General features: G+C 36.7%; 1 protein-coding gene across 1 annotated transcript in view; it reads left to right on the forward strand.

Moving 5' to 3' along the window:
• CDH12 (cadherin 12) overlaps positions 1-25,638 on the forward strand; it is a 1,453,320-nt gene that overhangs the window by 1,290,914 nt on the left and 136,768 nt on the right. The window lies entirely within an intron of this gene.

The raw sequence follows: 25,638 nt of genomic DNA on the forward strand, positions 1-25,638 counted from the left end.
CCAAGAGTGATGACTCCTGTTCAATAACTATTGTGGTCTATTTTTAAAAGTCATTCCAATTTTTATATTTTAATAATTCAGTGAAGTAATCCATACTAAGTAGAATACAGGGGAGTGGGTTTGTAGATAGGGCTATGATCAGGAATGCAAAGAGGAAAACTTACTACTTTGATCCTTTTGTTTATCAGTTCCCTCTCTAAGGGATCTAGACTTGGATGTCATATTGATTGTTAAGAAGCCTTCCTCCTTGACTGATCAATAATTCAATGCTGGAGCTTCATGTCACAACTAATGGCAGAATCTTTAAAAGAAAACATGTGCCTTAATTTTTAGTGTCAGTAGCTACATTTCTACAATAGGAAAATTCTACATTTACTGCTATGCTGTAGATGAAAACATATGGCATCATCAGAGTTCTCCAACGTCTCAACCTTCAGGATACTAATTACATTTGGTTTTAAGAAAAGTTCAAAGACAAACTAGAAAAGTTAATTAACCACATTGACCTCCATTTTGTGGTGATTTGTAATACTCTGCTAGTTTAGACCTATTGTTAATTACCTATGCAGGTAGGTAAAAAGAACATATATCAACTTTTAAACTCAAATTTGAATCATGTCTATTTCCTTGGAAAGATACTCATTTTTAGACATTCAACACTCCAGTTGAGTCAATTTTGAAGAATTTAGGATGTCATCAATGTCGTATTCCTTCCATGAAGCCTAACCTATCCGTGCATGGCAGTCCTGTGGAATTATTTTATCTGCTTTTATTCTCTTCCTTCTTATCCCATGATTAACCAGATCTCAATTTTTCTATCAATGAAGTTCTAAATTTCCTTTGTTTAAGTAAATTTCCTTTATTTAAACTTATCCCTTCACCCCCTCCTTAGAACTTTCATACTTTCATTGAATGAACTGAAAGCTTTACTTAGAAGCAGTTATTTTTTTAATTCCCACAAGTGAAAAACTTTTGATCTTCTATCTCCTCTCCATCAATAGATTATCTCTTACTAGTTTATTGAGATGAAGGTCAAACTGAATTGAGTTCGTTGAATTTTCCTCCTTTCTACCTCAGTATTTTTCTGTATTTTTGAGTGTCATCTCCTTCTTTCTTGGTCTTAGAGAAATTCTTTATCCTGTCTTTACAAGACTAACATTTATTTCTATGTTGTAAATTTTATTCCATCTATCCCATTCAATTTACTTTAATTTTTCTGATACAGTTGTAAAATTAAGCTGAAAAGGCTCCGCAGCAAATAATATTAATGAAAATATCCACATTTACATGGTACCTAAAGGTTTACAATGTGGTTTCCTTAAAACAATCTTGTAAGTATTATCCTTTCCAATTTATGGATATGGAAAATTATCCTTGGAGAGGTAAAAAAAAAAAACCCTTTGGTCATCGAGTAAATGAAAGAACTGATATTCAAATCCATGACTCCTAAATCAAATGTTTTTTGGCTTCAGATATTTAGGTTTATAAGATGACAGCATCATGGATTTTAAACCAGAAGAGGCTTTAGTAGTTCAAAATCCTTATTTTGTACATGAGGAAACTGAGGCCCAAAGAGTTTTAATGTTTTGTTCAGGATCAGACAAATAATAAGACTGAGAGATTGTAAACCTAGATCTCTGACTCCAAATCCAGCTTTCTTTCTACTGTATCACTGTTTACACAGGGAGAAATTTGATATAGCATTGCAAATATCATTGAGACTGGGTAGTACGGAATTCATACTGGGGATTTGGCAATGATAGCTTTATTCATAAACATTAGAAAAAAAAGGCATAGCCACACACACATACACACACAAATACACACATAGATAAGATATACATGTATGCATCCATGCATACATCATACATATATACACACATACACATCCAGGAACCAGCTGGAGAAAACATGGTAGAGAGAATTTGGTTGAAGATTGATTGACAGAGGGAGAAACAGAAGTACTATTGCCATGTGATGGATGTGAGAGGAGATAAAGAGTATGACAGAGCACTGAAAGGAGAGTTCAGTTATCAGAATATCCCTTGAAATTTAGATTAACAAGGAAGAACTGGTTGCTGAAGTAGGAACAATGAGAATCTTGGGAAAGTGTCCACTAAATCTTAAAATTTGTGTCACAGACTGGAGTCACCTGTCAATTCTAGAATATGGGAGAAGGAATTTATGCAGCATTCAGAGAAAGTGTAAGGAGCATGTCAAACCAAGAGTGGCTGACAAGCTCTCAAATTAAATCTTAATATTTTAACAGAAATAATTATATTGAGGAAGAAAAGTGGGAGAACTATCTAAAAAGACCAATGTGGATATATAGGGAATTCATTAACTAACTTAAATTTAAATTTTATATATAGAAGAGACAAGCAAAGGAAGATAAGTAATTGAGGATGTACCCAGAAAGATGGTACAATCCTGCAAAAATAATGTCAGGAATCCTAAATTTCAAATAAGTTCAGGTTGGGGATGATATTAATGACAATAAAAAATTCTGAAAAGAATTGTAAACTGCTGATAACCATATGAAAGAATGCTACTGATCTCTAATAAATGAGGTCTTAATTAAAAAGAAGCTAACAAATATTCCTGAAGTTTCACATCACACCAGAAAATTGACAAAGATGTTTAGACATACATGGGAGTGCTCAATGCTGTCCAGGCTGTGGAAAGATAAGTATGCTAATGCTTTTTTGGAGCAGCTATGCACTAGTCTAATCATTTGGGAAAGCAGTATGGAATATGTAAAGAAAGGGACTAAGATTTCTATCTTCTTTGACCTAGAGATCCCACTGATTCTAGATATAGGTCCCAAAGAAGGTTCATAATAAAAAAAGGAAATATCCATATATACCAAAATATTCATAAGAGCACTTTTTATAATAACTAAAAAAGACCTGGACACAAAGTAGACGCCCACAATAGGCAAATGGCTACAATAAATATATTGTGATCCAATAACCCACCACACTTGCAAAGGGCTTATGATGAAGCATGGTGTTCACCTCTAGAGAGAGAACTGATAGATGCGGACCACAAATTGAATCATGTTTTTTTTTTCTCTTTTGCTTCTTTTCTTTTCTTTTGGAATATGGCTATTGCCAAAGTTTGTTTTGCATAACTCTATATATCTGTTATATTTTGTGTCTTTCTTGCCTTCTTGTTTGGTCAGGGAAGTGATGGGAAGAGAGAGAAAATGTAGAACTAAAAAAGAATAAAAGAATTTCTGTGCTTAAAAAAAATGAAGCTATTAATCAAAAAAACAAGGTGTGATACATAAAATGAAATAGTCTATAAGACACAGTGAATATAATTAATCTAGAGAAGCATGAGTAGAATTGGATGAGATGATACAAAATAAAGTCATCAGAACAAGGAAAATATATATTCCATGACTATAACTATAAATTAGAATGGAAAAAAATAGCAACAATACAATCAGTGAAATTATGATGACTGCTATGGTTTGCTGCTATGTGTACAACCTTGAAGAATACATATGAAAAGGCATCTCCCTCCCTTCTTTGCAGAAAAGAGTTTTAATGTGAAGTGCTACATATGTCATTGGAACTGATCCATACATTTGGTAAAGCACTTGTTTGTTGTTTGTTTGTTGTTGTTGTTATTGTTATTGTTACAAAGGTAGACTCTGGGTCTGTGGGAAGAAGAGATGATGTATTAGAAAATGAAGATGATAAAACAATAAAAGTTGTCAATAAGATCGTTTTAAAATAGAATATTAATGAAAACAAAAGGATTTTTAGAAGCCAATACTGGTTAAAAAAAAAAAGAGGCTCAATAAAAGAAGTGCTGCTTGGGGTTGATGGGATCCTGAGGACAGACAATAGAAAGCAGGCAAATACTCAACTCTGATTTTACTTCCCTACTCTTTGCTAAGGCTTGGACTGCAAAGAACAGGACAAAATTTGTTAAGTAGTTGCAACCTTCTAGTGTAAAGGGATAATAAATAATCATCTAAGTGCCTTCAATGATTTCAAATCTCCTGGACCAGACAAATAATATCCCAAGGTACTTGTAGAATTAGCAGTTATATATATTGTTCTGATAGATGAACATAAAGGAAGAGGAGGAATAGTTGATTTTCTTGATTTGAATTCCTGAGAAATTTTACAACATTATTAATGGGATGCTTTGCAAACATGTAGAAAGGAGCACACTGATTTCAAAAAGTCAACATGTCTTCATTGACAGCAGATCTTGCTATATAATTTATTTTATTTTTAAAGCATATTCATATATTAAGGCAATGCTAAAGATATAGTTTAACTAGATTTTAATGAATCTTTTTTTTAAAGCAATTGGGGTTAAGTAACTTGCCCAAGGTTACACGGCCAGTTATTTTGTGTGGGTGTTAAGTATCTGAGGCCATAACCAATCCCAGGTCATCCCAACTCCGGGGCTGGTGCTCTTACTCACTGTGGCACCTAGCTGCCCCTCAACAAATCTTTTGACAGAGCCTGTCACGGTATATTTTGTGGAGAAAATGGAAAGACAATCATTAGACAATAGTACTACTAGATTCCTTTGGAATGGTTTTAATGACTGGACAAAAAGATTTGGTTTTGACTTCATATCAACTTAAATAGTCTTCTCTAGTGAAACCCTCTAGGGATTTATCATTAACTATAAGCTTATTGCTTGACATTTTTATCAGTATCTCAGATGAAAGCTTTGTTGGGATGATCCATATCAAAATTATAGATGACATGACTGGAAGGAATGGATAACACATTGGACAAAAGAATAAGGATTCAATGATGTCTCAAAAGACTAAAGCATGGACTGGATTTAACAAGATTAAATGTGATAGTAATGAAAATAATGTTCTATGAAAATGATCAATTTCATATACAGAAGATTGAGAAGGTATTGCTAGAATAATGTGTGAAAACCAAACATAAGATATGGGAGTATTAGTGGAACTCTCCTTTCCAAATAGAATGACCTATTTGTTGTTCCCAGCTTCTGGTTATATTCATTGCAATAGGCAGTCTCTCCTCTCCATCACCTAGCCCCACTCCCATCTGCCCTCCCCATACCTGGAATACATTCTCCTCACTTATGCATCTTGTATCATTTAACTTCTTTCAAGATACATATCTCACGTGCAAACCTTTCCTAATCCTCCAGTTATTATTACTCTCTACCTCTTCTCATTATATTGTTTTTACTTTTTTGTTAACATATTGTATTCTTTAGTAAAGTTAAGGTTGTTGAAGGCAGGGATTCTATTTTTTCTTTTATATCTTTACATCTACTATAATGCTTTGCATATGATTGAGACTTGATAAATGTTTGTCAAATTGAATTTATATCAATCTCAATATGCATAAATAGCTAGATACTACAGCCCCCCCAAGTTAATTCTTAGACTACATTAAAAAAGCATAATATTCAGAATAAGAATAATATGCAGATACCCAACAATGATTGCATCATATCTAGAGAATTGTGTTTAGCCTTGTCTACTATATATGTAGATATATACATATATACATACATATGTGTGTGTCTGTCTGTCCTAGAGAGTGTCTAGAATAGCCTTCAGAATGATTCAGGAAAACTAAACCATGCCATGTGAAGTTAGGTTGAAGTAACAAGGAGGGAGAACGTGACCTAGGAAGCTGAATACTTAGGGAAGATTCGATAGCTATATTTACATATTTGAAAGGATATCATAGGAAAGAAATTTGTTTTTCTCTGCATGAACCCAAAAAACAGAACTAACAACAGTGGGACATTTCAAAGACACAGATCTAGGTTTAACAAATGGGGGAAATTAGAATTACACAAATCTGGAATAGACTTCTCCAGAATGTCCTATTTCTCCCCAACACCACCACCTTCACATGCTCCTTAATGGAGCCCTTAAAGCAGTGCTTGTATGATCAGCTGTGAGTGTTACAGGGCATTCTGAGGTATGGATTGAAATAGACAACTTTTGAAGTCTCTTGAAACTCTGAAACCATACATATGATGCTATATGTATTATGACTATGAACTTAAGGAAAGGTATAGATATAAGATACAATGTGAAGGAAGAATCAAGTAAGGCTTAGATACTGAGTCAATGTCGGGAGTGAAGGGAGAGGAAAGAATCAGAGATCACTTTGAATTTTCTGCCCTGAAGGGACTGGAGAACAAAATAAATTTAAGAAAAAATAAGATTTCTGGAAGATAATTTGACCTGGGAGCCCTGAGGATTATGTGATGAGTTTTAGGAAGGTTGAGTTTTAAATGCTAGCTAAAAATGCAAATAGAGATGTTCTGCAGGTTGATAGAAATATGTATGTACTAAGCTTGTAAAAGAGAACTGGGGGTACAGATTTCTAATGGCTTACATTTACAAAGCTCTTCCCTCAAAATAGCCCTGTCAGGTTTTAATAATTCGTTTCAGTTCAGCCAACACTTATTATGCACCTTTAATGTCCACCTACTTGTAACAATACAGTACAGCTCCTGAACTGTATTCTCGAGTAATTTTCATTCTATTTGGGGCTAGGGGTGGAAGAGTGAGGAGAGTAGATATGGCACATACACAGAAGAGTATACTGCATTTATGATACCTGACACAGAAATCATTTAATAAGTGCTCAAATGATAGATTGAATATATACATAATACTTTTATATTTGGCCATATGTATTATACATAGACAAGTATAATAGACTTGTGACTGGTCCAAGGCAACATACATTAGGATAACTTGGGGAGTGAGGGAACCCCTACTGCTGATGAGGAAGAAAGGTGAAGAGGAATGGTCAGGCAAGACTACACAAAGGAGACATTGGAGCTAAACCTTGAAGGAAGATAAAGCTTCTGAAAAGTAGAAATGATGAGGGAACACAATGCAGAGGATGGCTAGTATGAATGTGCAGAAATTGATAAAGAGCATCAAATTAAGGGAATCCTCAGAAATCTAGTTTGACTGGAATGATAATCCATTAAAGGGAATAATATTAAACCAGACTGGAAATGTAGATTGGACATAGATTACAAAAGGCTGTAAATAGAAGGTTAAGATATATCTATTTCATCTACTAGGGAATGACAGAGGGTTTTTGAGCATGTGTATGACCTGGTCAGAACTATTGGCAATCTTGGGAGGATGAATTGGAGAGTCAAGAGTGAGGAGGGCCAGTTAAGTGCTGTTACAATAGTCCTGGCAAGTAGTCACAAGAGCCTGAACTAAGCTGCTGACAATGTAAATGATGGGAAGAGAACACATGGAAAGACTATTATAGCCATATGGTGACTGATTAGAAACGAGTGGGGGTAATTTAGGGAGAGAGAGGAGACAAAAATAATTGTGAAAGTGAAATCAGTATGACCATTAGGATAGTTTACCTCAACAGACATGTCTGAGATTGGATAATAACAATAATATATATTTACCTAATGCTTTGGTATAAAATGTACTTTAAGTTCATTATTTCACTTGATCTTAAAAATTATGCTTCGTGTGAATTTTACACATGAACCTTTTACATATGACTCCTTAGTACTTCAAGCAGTCAAAATATGTTCCTGTTTGTCTTCCTTAAACATTCATGTAGATAGCATGTTCCTGTGTTAAATATCCTGTGATGTAGTGCAGGTTCCAAGTTGCTAACAAGGCGATGTTCTGCTAGAATCATCAGCCTGGGACTCCAAAAAGTGTTGCAGTGGGGGCTCTGCCCACCCCAAAGCTGTTGTGGTTTCATGATGTGCTGTGGTGGAACTGTCTGACTCAAAGAGTTCAGTCAGACCACCTCTATTCCAAGTATAGGCACTTACTGAGATTGACGCCTCCCATGAAGTGGGCTAAGTCCCAACAGGAACCAGTAACTTTAGAGAAAGCAAGATGGATTTTTGGACTATCATTAGTATTAAAAAGGCAGGAGGAGTTTGTTAAGGGATTAGATACTGGAGGAGGGCTCCCATCTATGGTTGGGTGGTTAAACATTCTGGTCATTCTGCCCTCCAAATGGCTAGCTGTCATGGTCCTGTCTTGGACTAGATGGATGATGTGATTGTGCTTGAATACACTGTTTCTATGGGAATGGGTCTAGGGGCAGTGACCAGGTAGAGGCAGTAGCTAGGTTACCATCATATGGACACACCTGCTGTTTCTGTGGGAACTAAGAGTTCAGGGACACCCCTGTTGTTCTAGTGAGCAGTGAGGCATATATGAAGAAGTCAGGACATTGGTGGGTGGGTGGGGGTGGCTAGGTAGGTGCAGTGGGCCTGCTATTCAGTAGGTCCAGGCCTATAATGAAGTTAGAATATTGGGGCTGGGGGCAGCCTTATTAGGATTCCATCAAGCCCACTGTTCTTGTTAGAGTTTTTAAGGCACATGTATGGCATTTCCTTCCTAAAAGACAATAGCATCCTCACTCTTTGCATGCATATAGATTGTTCTCCCCACTCTGGTGCCTCTGTCCTCAAGCGATGGTGCTAGGTAGGTCTAAAATTTAATCTAGGTGATGAAAAGATATTTAATCTATGTTATGGACACATCTCATGATTCCCTTGCCATGCCTTATCTCTCTGCTCTCTCTGATTACATCTCTTCCCAAATAGACATTATCAAAATACTTAACATACTGTGATCATGTAGTTATTTATACCTAGTAGAAAATGAAAGGTTATAGATCAGATGCCACTATGTAGAGTCATCTCTTAAACCTCCTCTGATTATACTTACAGACATTGGAGGAAAGGGGTGGATGACACTGGGAGTAAATACCTGAACCACCCCTGGAGCTCATGGAAATAAATAAGGAATGTGGGGAGAGAATGAGGTCACATTTCAGTATCATGTATTATAAGAGTAAAATGGAAAAGTGGTTAAAACAGTGTTTGCCTTTAAATATTTTTTTTTGCCCAGAAGGGATTCACAATAGACACCTCAACACCCAGGATTATTAGTCTCACCTCTTTGTTCTTGCTTCAAGATCAGAAATTCCCCATGACACTGCTCTCTGGTAATCTTGGTCAATAGGAAATAGTCTAAAATCATAAGAGCAGCAGTTTGCATGATGATCAGAAGGGCAATAGAAGGAAGAAAGAGGAAATCATCTCTGTATAATGCAGCATATACATTTCATTCTTTCCTACCTCAGAACATAATAGGGTAATACAAAATTCCCCGTCTTCTTGCTGTCCTGTTGTTATTGTCTGTCATTTGTTCCTGAGGAGGACGATCACAGGAGGGCAGAGCCAAGATGGTGGAATGAAAGCGGAGACTTCCTTGAGTTCTCCTCCAAACCACTCCTGATATCTGTAAAAAAAAATGGCTCTAAACAAATTCTAGAGCAGCAGAACCCACAAAATGACAGAATGAAACAAATTTCTAGCTAAGACAACCTGGAAGGTTGACAGGATATGTCTGTTATACCAGTCTGAGAGGAGTGCAGCCCAGTATGGGCCCCGCTGGCACAGATCACAGCATACCCAGAGTGGACCTCAGGGGCAGCTGTGGTGATTTCCAGACTTCTCAACCCACAAATGCCAAATCAACTTAGAAGGTCAGTAGAAAAGGTCTGTGGGACCTAGATAAGAGAGGAGCAGGGTTTGGGTAAAGCCCCACCCCCAGGACAGCAGTAGCTGCTGCTTTTGGAGCTCTTAGCCTGCAGACAGTGGGAGGATCAAGTGGCTGATTAGAGAGGAATTAGGGTGTAAGGTGTGTTGAGGGAGGACTGGTACCTCTGGTGTGATGGCTGCTGAGTCTCTTTCAGGACTTCTTTCTACCTTTGGTATCAGCCTGTTCCACTTAATTCTTACCTGTGGCTCCAAGAAGCTGTAGCATGTGCTGTGGCCACACCCGGGTAAACCATTTTAACAGATGGGCTAAACCAGGTTGACAGAAATCAAGGGGTCTCAAACCCATTGGTGAATTAGGGAGGTGTCTACCCCAAGCATGTGAAAACTTCCCCTGATGGAATGGATGGATGAGAACCATGAAGGCAGCTGCAACAGGTGCTGTTGAGTGCTTAGAGCTTGGTTAGACATCAAAGATGCCAAGGTCATCTGCTGCATCTTGAGCTGTCACCAGTCATCTTGATTCCATCCTGTCATTGGACTGTGATGACTCTGGAGGAGAGAGTGAGGCTGACAACTTCATGCACCTCTGCCTCACTTAAATCTAATTTACATATGAATCAAAAGACATCACCCATACCATTTTACCATTATACCTATCTCAAAGTCCTGTGGCAACAGGCAAGTGACAAAGCAGCAAGTGTGGATATGCTGGGAGCTGTAGTCACAACCCTGCACACAGGTGGTCCAGGCCATAGGGTCATTTCTCACTTGAAGTAGCAGAGATTCAGCAGCCTCCTGGGTGTCTGAGCAGCCTCTTAAGGATCACACTGCTTACCTCCTAGTGTGATGAAGGGGCTAGAAAAGGTGCCCTAAAAATTGTCTGCTTACCCAACCCTTGCCTGATTACATGACAGGTGGGGAATCCCACTTTATGGTCAAAACACAAAAAAATGTACAGAAATGTCTGCAAAGATGATTCTACTCACCAGCAGCATATGGAGTGTGTGCACACTTATAGACAACACAAAATCTAGTACACCTGAAGGACCAACAGCTCTTGTTGCAAGAGAACTCAGCAGCTATTGCATCAGAATAGCAGCCCTGAGTGAAACAAGGCGGGCAAATGAAGGCCAGCTCACTGAAGTTGGAGCTGGATACAAGGTTTTCTGGAGTGGCTACAGTGAAGGAGGGAGCTGTGAAACTGGTGTAGTAGGTTTTGCAGTCAAAACCAATCTAGTCAACAAGTTGGTATGCCTGCCCAAAATAGTGAACAACAGACTCATGACAATGTGATTGCCACTTGCTCTGGTAGAATGGCCACCCCAGATGTTCACACGGACTATTTGTTCCTGAGCTGTGGTAGACCATTCTGAGCTCATATTGCTCTGATCAGCCACAGCCACTCTGTCTCCTTTCACCCTGTTCCTCTTTACCAGTATTTTGCTTCTGACCTGACCCCCTCAATCTGCCCTCCCTCCTATCACCCACCCCCATTTTCTTATCTCCCTCCTCTCCCACTTCCCTATAGGGTAAGATAGATTTCTATACCCATCTGAGTCTGTAGAATGTTATTCCCTCTTTGAACCAGATCCAATGAGAGTAAAGTCCAAGTAATGCTCAGCCCCTCCCCCTCCTTTCCCAACACTGTAACAGGTGCATCTTCATGTTTTTTATATAATTTATCCCATTCTGCCTCTCTCTTCCCCCTTCTCCCAGTGCACTCCTTTCTCACTCCTTAATTTTTTGCATTATTTCATCAAAGTTAACTTATACCCACACCCTCTACCTATGTATACTCCTTCTAACTGCTCTAATACAGAGTTCTAAGTCTCATTTTCCCATATGGGGATATAAACACTTTATTGAATAACTTTAGTTTTAGTTTTCTTTCCTGCTTACTTTTTTGTGCTTCTCTTGAGTCTTATATTTGAAAACTGAAATTTCTGTTTAGCTCTGGTATTTTCTTGCCTTTTATTTTTTGGAGGACAATTGGCTTGCCCAAGGTCATACAGCTAGTTTTTGTGTTAAGTGTCTGAGGCCGGATTTGAACTCAGGTCCTCCTGACTCCAGGGCCAGTGCTCTAGCTCTGGTCTTTTCATCAAAAATGTTTGAAAGTCCTTTATTTCATTGAATATCCATTTTTTCCCCTGAAAAAAATTGTGCTCAGTTTTAGTGCATAGATTATTCTTGCTTGTAATCTAAGTTCTTTTACCTTTCCAGAATATCATATTCCAAGTACTCTGATCCTTTAATGTAGAAGCTTCTAAGTCCTGTGTAATTTTGACTGTGACTCTTTGATATTTACATAGTTTCTTTCTGGCTGCTTGCAATATTTTCTCTTTGACCTGAGACTTCTTGAATTTGGCTGTAATATTCCTGGGAGTTTTCATTTGGGAATCCATTTCCTGAGCTGATTGGTAGATTCTTTCTTTCTTTTTTTTTTCATTTTTCAAATGCTTTATTAACTTGTGATTTACATCATTCATTTCCACCAGATTTTGAGTTACACATTTTCTCCCTGTTTTTCCCCTACCCACTGCCCCAAAATAGCAGTCTCACAGTATATCCCCTCCTCCAATATGTTCTCTTCCATATCTTCTCTCATACCCCCTTTGACTTTTCCAGTAGGGCATAGTGGATCTCTATGCCTCAGTGCCTGTATATCTTATTTCCCAATTACATGTAAAATTGCATTATTAATAGAATATATATACATATATATATATATATGTTTAGACATTTGATTTTAAAACTTTAAATTCCAGATTCATTCCCTTCCTCCCTTGTCACCCACCCTTACTGGAAAGATAAGCAGTTCAGTGGTAGATTCTTTCATTTGCTATTTTTGCCTCTGGTTGTAGGATATCAGGGCACCTTTCCTTAATAATTTCTTGAAAGAGTTGTCTAGGATCTTTGTTTTCTTTTTTCTTTGTTTTTTTTTTAATCATACCTTTCAGGTAGTCCAATAATTCTTAAATGATCTCTCTTGGATCCATTTTTCAGGTCAGTTGTCTTTCCAATGAGGGAGTTTACATTTTCATCTTTTTTTAAAAATTGTTTTGATTTTGTTTGATTGATTTTTGATGTCTCATGGATTTGGTAGCTTCCACTTTCCAAATTTTAATTTTTAAGGAATTTTCCTCAGGTAGCTTTTTCATTTCCTTTTCCATCTGGTCAATTCTGCTTTTTAAGGAATTTTTTTCTTCAGTGAATTTTTTTGCCTCCTTTTCCATTGGGCCAATTCTGATTTTTAAGAAGTTGTTTTATTTTTTTCCATTTTCAATTTCCTTGCATAAATTTTCCAATTTTTCTTCTGTCTTATTTGATTTTGAGAATCCTTTTTGAACTCTTCCAGGAGGACTTTTTGTGCCTTAGATCAATTCTTATTTCCCTTTGAGGCTGTGCATATTTGCATTTTGGTATTGTTATCCTCTTTTGTGTTTGAGTTGTACTCTTCCCTGTCACTATAGTGCTTCATAGGGTCAGGGCTTTTTTGTCATTGTTTGTTTTTTGTTCATTTTCCCAACCTATTTCATGACTTTTAAAATTATACTGTGCTCCTGATGGTACAGAAAGGACTGACACAAGCTTCTTGCTCCAGGATCCTGGGGGTTTGTCACTGACTCTCTGTGCTGGGGCCTCATGGCCTAGCAGCTTGTCTGCTGCTCTGGGGTTGCCCAGCCTCCTCTTGCTGGCTGTGCCAGAGCTTCTGGGCCTGCCAGGCCTGACTCTTAGTCTGCTGCATCAGGATTGGAGCCTCACAGCTAGCCTGCTGTGCCCATGGCCTGAACCAGGCCATGGGACCTAGGTTGTTGATCTGTGCTGTGGATACTGGTCTCCCTTTGGCTTGCCTGGACATCAGCTGTACTGGGTTACACTCTCCTTTTACCCAAGCGTCATAGACCATCCCTTCATTCCTTCTAAGTTTTCTTGAATTTGGGGTGGCTAGGTGGCTCAGTGAATAGAGCACGGGCCCTTGAGCCAAGAGCACCTGAGTTCAAATCTGGCCTCAGATCCTTGACAAGCTTACTAGCCATAGGACTTGGGGAAAGTCACTTAACCCCAATTGCCTTCCAAAAAGCAAAAATAAATAAGTTATCTTGAATTTGAAAATTGTTTCACCCCATCTTTTTGTGCTTCTGCCATTAGAATTCATTTTTAGACTTGATTTAATGTTGTGTCTAGGGAAACTGGGGAGAGATCAGGCAACTTTTTACCTTTTCTATACCATCTTGGCTCTGACTCCAAGATGTAGACACTGAATTTTGTGACTCTAAACACAATGCTCAATTAATATTATCATCCTCATTTTACAGATGAGGAAACTAAGCTTGAGTGGCTCATTGATTTCCAGTCAGTACATTAGTATGTATTAAGCATTCACTACATGCCAAGCAATAGGATTATAAATAAAGGCAAAAGACAATCCAGGTTCTTCAGGAGCTCTCAGTCTTAAGGAGGGAGATACCATGCAAACAACTATGTGGAAACAAAATATAGACATAGTAAATTGGAAACAGTCTCATAGAGAAGAACTGTGAGTTTAAGGAGGACTAGGAAAGAGGCTTCTTACAGAAGGTAAGATTTTAGTATCATTGGAACAAACAAGAATGCAGCATAATACCAAAATAAGATGGCTGGATTTTTATTCAAAGGACCTGAATTTGAATCCTGGTTCTATTTCTTTGTTACTGTTGTTGTTGCTGTTTAGTTGTTACTCTGTGCTGTCCATCTCTTCATGACCTCTTTTGGGGTTTTCTTGGCAAAGATCCTGAAATGGTATTCCATTTCCCCCTCCAGGTCATTTAATAGATGAGCAGGATTAAGTGATTTGCCCAGTGTCACACAGCTAGTAAGTGTCTGAGGTCAGATTTGAATTTAAGTCTTCCTGACTCTAGGCCTTTCTGACCTCTAGGCCTGACTATCCACTGAGTCAACTACCTGCTCCTATTTCTTTCTACTGTGTAACATTGGGCAAATCATTAAAAATCTCTGGAATGAATTTTCTCATATGTGAAGTGAGTTACTGTTATCTATGATTTGTGACTACAATAGGATTCCTTCCCTATTTACATTCTAATTTATCAGTGGAGTTTTAAAATGGTTTGGGCTTTAATTTTTTCTTTTTTTCTTTATACTTCCAGAGGCAAACCTGATACCTTTACCATAGCACTTATTAAATGTTGGTTGAATTTATTTCAGTTGAATTATGATGGGACCATAGTGTGAAATATTTTAGAGAATCCATTGAAGATGAGAACTAAGGGGAAAAAACACATTAGTTTTGGTCATTGTTGAATTTTAAGAGAACAGTTTAAGTTCAATGGAAGGGGAGGTAGAAGTTATATTGTATTTACTCATTTAAAGCATAAATGTGTGGTGCAAAAGTCAATACATCATTTGTAGATGGCCCTCCCAATTAATATGTCAGAGTCTCTAGGAGAACATTAACACTGTTAACAGCAACCACCCATATCTGACATTAATAGATGAATTAAGACTTGAGGTTTATTTAATCCATTTTACTCTTGGCAAATTCCATGTCAGATCATAAAATTTCTGGATTGTAGAAGGCACGATTGTGGGGCCACAATCTCTAAAGAGACCTGGAGTCCTTTAAAATTGAATCAGAAAGTCACATACCTCAGTCCTAATATAGTGTTTCCCTGAAAGCCCTGAGTTATTCCTGTTAAAAGGCATTATTTAACAAGATTCCCTTTTGGATGCAACTTGCCCCTCTGGAAGAAATTATTATTATTATTTTGAAAGCTCCATCCTATTTTTTTTTCAACATTTACTTTTATAAGATTTTGAGTTCCAAACTTTTTCCCCTCCCACTTTCTTTCCCTTCCTCTCTCCCCAAGACAACAAGCAATCTGATATGTTATATATGTATAATATTAAACATATGTCCACGTTAGTCTCTGGCAGAAAAATCTAACTGATCCTTATCACCCTGCCAAGATTTTTAGTGCTAACTGTATAGACCGTGAATCTTTCTATTTCAGCAGCCTGCCAGCAATGTTTTCCACTTCTGACTGCTCTTTCTCTGCCTGTTTCATAGAGTCTACCTCTGCTTCCATTTTTTGCCCTGATCCCAAATACGTGGATTTTGGCCTCTTCTTTGCTCAGATGTCTTGCCATTAAACCCTGTGCTCTCCTGAATGAGTTTCTCAGGACCACAGCCTAAATTGAAAAACACATTTGTGCCTCCATTCTTAATCTTATGATATCTCCAAACATGTGTACCTCAACAAGCTGAGACAAAGTTCCCTGAATATATTCCAGTCAGAATCATTAATACCTAACTCTACCTAGGTTGGAAGGGTGCAAATACAATGGTAGTTCAAGGGGTAGTCATTTTTTGAAGAAGTGAGTATTGTTTTTGCTTTTGTTCTTTTAAGAACAGTGAAGATCTGAATATGATTGTAGGTAAAGGGGAAATAGACAATGGAGAAGGAAAGACTGAAAATGCTGAAAATCAGGGCATAACTTATTGAGCAAGTACTGGAGAAGGGAAGAAATGATAAAATTAAAAGTGGAAGGTTAGCTTTGAAGAGGAGATAAATGCCTCAGAGAAGGAGGCAGGGATAAAGAGAAATTTTTCAGACAATAAATTTTCTATGATAATAGGTTGAGGGGGAGATACTGGGGACCCTTTGGCAATAAGGCTTCATTCTCTTAATAAAATAGGGGCAAGACTGTACTGAGAATTAGAGAGTGAGTGGGTGGAATTGGTGGCTTAGATAATGTGGGAAAAGGTTGGAACAGATGCTCCAGAGAACACAATAGGGAGTTAGAAATAACTTGTGAAAAAAAAATCCTATCCAAGGAAACAATTGTTTTAATACAAAAACTTTTTAATGCTCTGTTTTGCTTGTTTACATGATACACAATAATGAGTAGCTAGAATACAAACAGATGGTTTGAGAGGTTATGCTGCTCAGATGATTCCCTGACCTACCACCACTCCATCCCCATGGACTCTGATGTCTCCACTCTTGCCCCAGGATCTGTGGCTTCAGACATTTTCCCTGTCTCACAGTATTGTGTGATCTTTCCTGATGGACTCATTGAAGGTTCTTTCAGTATAATCTTGAGAGGGGCCAAATTCAAGATGTATATTCACAGGCTACATCAATAATGTTGATGTTAGTCGGAAGGGTCTGGCTAATGTCAACACCTAAGTGAAGAACAAGGCAAAAATAAGAAGCTAATTGTTGTACTGAAGCTTAGTGCCTGTATGAAAAAAGATAATTGCAGTAGAGACATTCACACCTGGAGATACAGCAGTTGTACTGGTTGCCATAGAATTGTTCTTTCTTTGATCTTTACTTCAATGATGACATTATCTGGGCAGCTTGGTATTAGGAAATAACTAACTTACAGGTATATGTGTAATGTATCTTTTTCTATATACAAATCAAAGACTTTCCTATTTTTTCATGGTATTTCTGATGTAAGAAATGAAAAAGTGGGGAAAAGTAGAATCAATTATAATAAATTTTCCTTCCTTTTCTGGACACAGAAATGTTTATGCTACCAAATGTCTCACACCAATAGACAGATGACTAGGCACCTCAGTAATAAAAGAATCAATCATCTTTCATGTAAACAACAGCATTAGAAAGATTTTTTTTTAACAGATCAGGTTGTAGTTGTTGGAGAGTAAGTTTAAAAATCAAATAAAGTAGTAAGTCTTCATAATTTTCAATTGTTTCCATTTTTCTTCCTTTTTCTTCTTTTCCTGTCTTCTTTTTTCTCCTATTACACAATATACACAGAGAATACTAATAGCTCAAGTAAGTTTTCAGTCACACTTCTGAATATAAAATATATTCTAAAAATTTCTGGAATAAAGCAATATTTAAATATTAAAGCAAAATTTAAAAGTTTCTCTGAACTATTTTATCTTTACAAATAGACAAAAATATTCAGTATTCACTTGAAATGAGAATGACCAAATATGGTATCTTCAATGATGAACTGTTATTTTTACAAAAATAGTTAGCCTTTTTAACACAAGTCAACATGGAAAGCTTTTTTAAAAATTGTATCTTTTAATTTAGGCAATGCAAGCATAGAGACCTAACTAAAAATCTTAGAAGTAATGGATATCCCTTTTTAACTGGAATATTTGAAAATTACCGGTGGGCTACCTTATTAAAATGCCAACATTGAACCATTTTCATAGAATTATCACTCAATTATATGCCTCATGTGCATTTGAATTAATCCAAAGAACATAGGAATAAACCTTTTCCAGTGAATTAGACTTTGCTTGAATATTTAGAATTTAGTACATCAGTCTATTATTTGGACTTCATATTTCAGGATGGTAATGCTTATAGCTAACTATGTTTAGTTTAGTTTTTTTTTAATTTTAACAAATTAAAAAGAGAATATACAAGTTCATACAACTTAGAGCTGGGAGAGACCTCTAGAGACTATCAAGTAAAATCCCTTATTTTACAGATGAAGAAACTGAACCCCCAAGGGCTAAATGTCTTACCATGGGTTATTCTGTAACTATTCTTTCCATCCTGCCATCAACAATTAACAGTTGAAGAAAATCAATCCAGATGTGGTTAGTTTATTTTTTTTTTCTTACATGATAAGTAAGTCATTTTTCAGTTGTGACTGACTCTGTAGGACCACTTTTGGGCTTTTCTTAGCAGAGATACTGGTGTGTGCCATTTCCTTCTCCATCTCATTTTATAGAACAGGAACTGAGGCAAACAAGGTAAAGTGATTTGCCCAGAGTCACACAGCTAGTAAGTGTCTGAGCCCAGATTTGAACTCAGGAAGAAGAGTCTTCCTGAATCCAGGCCCAGAACTCTAGCCACTGTACCACCTAGTTGCCCTGATATAATAAACAGCTTGACCTTCTAAAAAATCAATTAAACACACAGTTGATTCAGTTGAGGGAATCAACTAGTTATTTCACAAACATGCAACAAAGACCTTGTTAATTTGTCTGAATAATCTAACATGAATTTTACAAAAGAAATATCTCAGACTCTTATAGCTGAAAATTATGCTATTTTAATATATTTCCAGCCCCCAATGAGTTTTAATGTGTGCATTATATATAATGCACCTGGAAAGAACAACAAAAAAGTTTAGGTGGAGGGTTTTCCTTTATGAAGGATTCACACATGTCCAAGATTCGTTGTACCTACTGCCACTCATGTCTAAGGACAGATAATGCCCAGATACTTCAATGGCTGATTACCTGTAGGGATGTAAGCCTTTGCTATTATGACAGGGTTCCTATTAGGGAATGGGAGGAGGTTTTTCCTCACCTTCCAAATAACTTAGCAGGAGATGTTGACCATGTCTGACAACATCAGTGGGTATGAGCTTTTGTCCCTTTGGGTTCCTATTAGGGACAGCCAATTGGAAGAAGTTTGGTTTTTGTTATTGTTGCTGTTGTTTTCTAGCCTCCAAGTGACTTAGCAGAAGGTGCTGACCTATGTGTAGGGTACAGGTGAGGCACATTAAACTTTAAGATGGTGAAATAATGAATAGGATTAAGTTGCTTTCAGTTAGTGAGGAGTGGGACCTATTGGCAATGACAATTACAACTTCACAACTGCCTGAGTGGCCCCTTTTGGTCAAATAACAGGTATTTATAAAGTACTTACTATATGTTAGTCAAAAATAGCCCCTGCTGTCAACTAATTTCTGACAGTTAGTATTGTAAGGCTGACTAAAAGAAATAGCTAGAAATGAGTCTGGCTATTTTTTCTAAGAGTTGTTAACACTTTGCTGAGGAAGGAGAAGTAGAAAATAGTGACTGACTAGTGGTGGCAGTGGAGTGAGAAGACCTTCATAAGAGGGAGGCAGTGGTGATTTTGAGCTATGTAGGGGTCAGAGGGGGAGACAGAAGGGGTAATGAAACATAGACCTATAATGTGTCAAAGGCTGAAAAGAGTCTGCAGTGGCAGGGATCACCAGACAGATTGACCAGAACTAAGGATTAATTAAACTTAATCACTCTATGAAAGAGAACACCTGAACTGTGTCCTTTACAAACAGACTTTGTAGGTATGTGGCTTTGAGGTCAAATATCCAGCATTTTTTCCCTATTTGGTAGGTGGGAGTTAAGGGTGAAAACTCAACCTCAAGGTGACACTGTTAAGCCTGGGTGAATGTATTAATTCTGTAGAAAGTGTGGAATTCATTAGAAATAAAAGTTCTTTTTACTATGGACTAGGGAATGTATCTTTTCTGTATTTTTTGTAGTGTGTAATAAATTCCAATGTTTTATGCCTTGTTAGTTTGGTGCTTGTATGAGAGCTAAGGGTCTTTTGGGAAAAGCTAGGAGTCAGCAAAATTCAGATGTTCCCAGGGGAACTCTGAGTGGAGGCATAAGCCAAAGAGAAGGCCTTGAGATGAATTTTGTACATGTGAGACCAATACTAATATGCCATGGGTTATATTTATTACAATTTTTTCTATCAACCCTGTGACACAGATGACACAGACAACTCATATCCTGAGTAAGAGATTGACCTTTGGATTTATGTAAGTCTTGTCTTCTAACTTATCTCTGTAACAAGTCTGAATTTATAAATAGGGATAATATTTGGCTGCCTATGTGGTTCACTGAACAGACCAACTATCTCACCCACTTCCATTCAAAATGTCTGAAATTCAATCACTAGAACAGACATCCTTAGTGTGTGTGTGTGTGTGTGTGTGTGTGTGTGTGATGGACCCTTTGGCAATCTAGTGAAGACTTTCTCAGACCTTCTCAGAATAATATTTTTAAATGCATAATTTAAAATGCAAAATACATGATTACAAAGGAAATAAATTATATTGAAATAGTTATAAAATTATATATGTGTGTGTATGTGTTTTTGTCTATATCTCTGTGTGTGCATGTATGTGCGTTCAAAGACCCCAGGTTAAGAATCCTTGCTGGAGAATTACTATTACTAGTTTTGAAGGCTTAATCAACTTCAGGAGCCCCCTGTTAAAATTAAAATATTATAAAGAGGCTATAATGACATAATTTTATCAGATAAAAGGAGAATAAGGTTCTATAGACCTGTGATCCATATAGTTGTCTGGATGGTTGTGGGAAAACTAAGAAAGGAAAGAATGCCCCAAAATTAAACATTGTCTATTTAAAAATTTTGAGCATATGTGATCTTGCCTAATAGCTGCTTGTTATAAATACCAAATATTGATCAAGATTACCTTTTTCTATATGAAAAGAAAAACCTGAATCATATCCTTCAAAGGTACAGTTATTTCAATAGACCAGGAAGATCTATAGGAGTGTTGGGAGATACCTAATTGTTTGGTCAAGTTGTTAAGAAAAGAAAAAGTTTTTGGATAGTGAGAGAGTAAGAAGAATAGGAATTATTTTTCCCTTTTTTTTTTTGCTTTTTGAAGGGCAATTGGGGTTAAGTGACTTGCCTAAGGTCACATGGCTAGTATTTGTGTTAAATGTCTGAGGCCGGATTTGAACTCAGGTCCTCCTGACTCCAGGGCCAGTGTTCTACTCAGTGAGCCACCTAGCCTCCCCTAAGAATAAGAAATTTTGGAATATGTTGGCTGTAAGTATAAATAGCACCCATGAATTATCTGTAATTCTGCTGCTGATTCATGTGAACTATTTGACAAGTATTTAAAATAATCACAAAAACAAAAACCTTGATCCTCAAAATAATATTCTTGGAAAAAACAACTGGAGAATTGAGTTCTTTTAGTTTATTAGTTGTAGTGTTTATGTTTTTGTTTGTATGCATGTGTGTGTATGTGTAGACATGATAGTAGCTATTTTTTTTCAAGTATTAACTGAAATGATAACTTATTCTCAAGTGTTGAGATTTGCTAAGTGTAAATAATGAAATTGAAACACCTAAATTTGTTTATAAATATCTTTAAAAATATGACTAAATGTCAACAAAAAGTTTATTCTATATTATATTCTATATAAGTAAAACTAATATATTTCAGATTCAAATTCTGCTAATATGTCTATATTAAAAGGGAACCATGTAGAAAGGTGTGGCCTGACGTTAATGACCATTCTGGTAATATTATTTAACCTATATGTTCAGTGATGCAGTGGCAAGAAAATGCATCTAGAGTCATTAGAATCTCTATGTTAAAATTGCACCTCAGTCATTTCCAGCCACTTCTCTAAAATTAGTGTGTTGTATTTATATATAAACTCTGAGATTCTTTCTAACCTTTTGATGCTGTACACTGTTATCATAGAGTGATTCCATATTTGGCTTAATGAAAATGTGGAGATATATGAAACTGTGTGTAGGCAATGTTTCATTTTTTGCGCTTTTGTCGCCACTGCTTAGTGCAGTGACTTATATAGCAGGTGCTTAATAAATACTTTTGATTAGTTGGTTGTACTTAGCTTCCTCACACTACCTCATTCTCTGCTCATTTCCTTTGCTCATATAGACATCCTAACTCATTCCATTTCCCTGCCTCCGGGGGAGCCAGTGTTCTTAGAGACCCTTCATTTGACCTTAGGCGAAAGATGGTTAAATTATACTGTGGCCTTTAGCCACATCAATTGCCTAGTCTTCCATCCCTTAAAAATCACTCCTCTTAAATTGTAGTGCCTGTTCTATGTACTTACTGTCAGTCATGTAAACATGTGCCTGCCACATGTTAGGTTTTTAAGAAATGCTTGTAGATTGATAAATTAATTCATACTTTGGTTTAAATAATTTATAATAGCTTTAATGTTAGGACCCCCTAGAGATACATTTTCATAGAAGACATTTTGGAGAGTTAATCTCTTTTGAACAGTGAAATTTCAGCTAACTTAATAGGGACTTGGGGAAATATTCAGGAGAAGGGTTCCTTTGTCATTGCCCCTCAGTTCACTCCATGGAACTAACCACCTATTCTATCAATACATAAGGTTGGGCCCTTCCTAAGCGAATTGAAACATCTTGGTATAGTGGAAAGAACACTAAATTTGAACTCAGAAAACATGGGCACAAATACTACCTTTGTGAAGCTGGATGAATCACTTAGCTGTTCCAGACCTTAGTTTTTTCATCTGTAAATGAAGGATTGAATGAAATGGCTGATAAGGTCCATGATCCTAGGAGGTAAATGTATATGTGGTTTGAATCTTGTAAACAATCTAGGGCACCTAGATGGCATAGTGAATAGAGCACTGGCCCTGGAGTTAGGAGGGCCTGAATTCAAATTTGACCTCAGACACTTAACATTTATTTTGCTGTGTGACCTTGGGTAAGTCATTTAACCTCAATTGCCCTGCCTTCCCCCCTCCAAAAAGCAAAAACAAAACAAAAAACAAAAAATCAATATACTGAGTATTTAGGCACAGAGCCCTGTCTACACATGCTGTCTAATGTGGAATGTTTAAATAATGCATTTTCTTTTCTGTCTGCAAACTTAAAATTTCCATATCACTACCAGCCATTATCATGAAATTCAGAACAATATACCTAAGGGCTTGAATAGTATATATATATAATAATAAAGAGAGTTTCCTGCTTCCTTCTCCCTGAGTCAACTGACTTTATACCCAAGCCCTTCTTCTTATAGTTACCAAAGAAGGTAGTAAGTCTATACATGCAGAGCAACCTTCTGATTTAAATCCCATCTTCCTTATTAGGAGTAGAAAATGCCCTTGTAGTCCTTTTACCAAGTGGCATTTCTTTAAAAAAATAATAATTCTCCTAGGATTGGTAGGTCCTAAGTACAACATGATGAGTTAATACATTAAGCAGGATATTTATGAACTCTTCAGATAATTGGCAGCAGTAGAAGCAAGCAATACTGTTCAAAGAGATATTTCTCCAACTAGTAATAACTTGATTTTTGCGTGTGTGTGTGAATCAAGTATCCCTTGAGTGCTGAAAAGAAATTAGATGTTGATCCTTGAATACATCTTATATAAATTCAAACCTTGACTTGTCCTAGACCTCCTGATAAAATGTATTGTCATTATTATCTCTTTTCCCCAAACAGGAAATTGACTAGTAAACCAGACACCAAACTGCAAGGCTTACATGAAAGATCATGACACTGGTATGCTTAGAGTGAATAAGCGGAGCTCCTAGGAATTAATAGGATGAAAAAGATATTTCCAGTAAACAGCTAGTCTGTATTTTTTTTTTAATTTAAGACTAAGAGTACTAATAAATGTACTGATCATTCAAATAATGCAAGTATCAAAAAAAATCCTTTAATACTCTCAATTTAAAAAAAAATGTATATGTGAGCTTTCCTCTGTGTGTGTGTGCTTGCATGTCCATTCATGTGAGTATATGTAGATTTCACACGTCTTCCACCCCCATTCCTGTGAATCCAATCCTGACCTACAATTAGAAAGACAGCACTCATAGAAAAGCCCTACTGTTGTGAGGGAGCAAAGGAATGTATAACCTTCTTATCTCCTCATGGGAATTGAATAGCTCTCTATTCACTCATAACTCTCCTGCGTAGAACATAAGACCAAGCAGACAATGTTCCCCCACAGGTATTCTTCCAGGGACAAAATGATAATCTCTAACTAGAAATAAGATCAGAGGTACCCATAGAAACTACTGTCATATGTAGACAGTTTGTTCCAATCCTTTAATTTTCTCCTCAAATAAGGTAAAAGAGTGCATGCTGAGGAAGCATTCCTTTCTTAGCAACAAAATAACAGGAGTTTATTATCCTGAAGGGTAAAACTTTCTGATCTAGAGCTCTTACAGAATTTTGGATGCTAAACTAGTCACAGAGAAAGGGTCACTTTATATTTTCATCTTTCTTGCTTGTCTTCCAATTAGTATGGTTGTAGAAAATTCCTTAGGCTCAAAATAAGCACTGAAAAACTACTGGCATTTAGTAGAAAAAGTTCCTTGACCTTCCGGTTTATTGCACAAGACCGTGTAATTACACACATAGATGAAACTCACATGATATCATTTAGTATTGGGCAATTAAGATTGTGAATGATAATTAATACCAATAATAACTCACATTTACACAGTACACTGCAATTAACAAAACACTTTCACCCGAATTGTCTCATTTGGTCTTCTGAATAAGATTATTAAACTTAGGTATGTGAATTAATTGTAATCTTTATTCTACAGAGGAGGAAACTGAGGTACAGAAGGGTTAAAGGAAAGCTCCTGAGCGGCAGAGCATAGATTTAAACCGCAGCAGCCGTAGCATACTGGAAAGAGTATAACTCTGGATTCAAAATGGAGGCTCAGATTCTGCCTCTGATGCTTGCCGTACGAACCTGTACGAATTTGGACAAATCTCGTAATATCCTAGTAGTGCTCCTGGCTTCTTTTCTCAAAAATTTCAGTTGGATTTGATGGGCTTTGAGATCTCTTCTACCCCTAAATCGATGATTCAGTAGTCTTCTGATCCCTAGCCTAGGGTTCTTTCCACTATATACTTAGTCTCTCTATATGTTGAAATATAAGGCAGTCTTCTTTTGCTTCTTCCCCATTTGGGGGGGGGGGTGTTGTTTGTTTGTTTTGTTTCTTGTATGGCTGGTACATATCACAATGCTGACACAAAATTAATATTTACTTAATACTAATTGATTATCAAGAAATCATAATTTTCTTCCATAGAATTCAAAGTTTTATTTTATTTTTTTCTTATTGTGTTAGGACAGACCTATTGGAACCCAAACACAGGAGATTTGAATCAAACTAAAAATATAAGTAGTCATCTGTTTTTTTTTTTCTGATCTACTTTCTACACTTCATCCCCCAATGAGTAGTTTTATATTACAGGGTCACACCCTTTAAAAAAGTACAATCTTGGTTGAATTGTGAGTGCAACTGACAAACTACCGATTATACAAGAAAAGGTGTTTCCTCACAGAAAATGGATTTTGTTCCTAAATTGAGTCATCAGTCACTGAAGTTTTGTTTAGGATTCTTTCCTTATTTTGAAACTGGTAACGTATTCAATTTCTTGAACTCTTATTTATTAAGTCCTCCAATAACTGTATCATAAGAAGTAGGGTTCAAAATAGCAGAATGGGGTCATGTACCAATGACAAAGGCAAGAAAGAAAATGCACTAGGTTTTGTAGTGCTATTTA

The sequence above is a fragment of the Petaurus breviceps genome, unplaced genomic scaffold (genome assembly GCF_028583685.1).
Source record: "Petaurus breviceps papuanus isolate PSGF00001 unplaced genomic scaffold, PetGlider_PUasm1.0 47, whole genome shotgun sequence".
Lineage (NCBI taxonomy): Eukaryota > Metazoa > Chordata > Mammalia > Diprotodontia > Petauridae > Petaurus > Petaurus breviceps.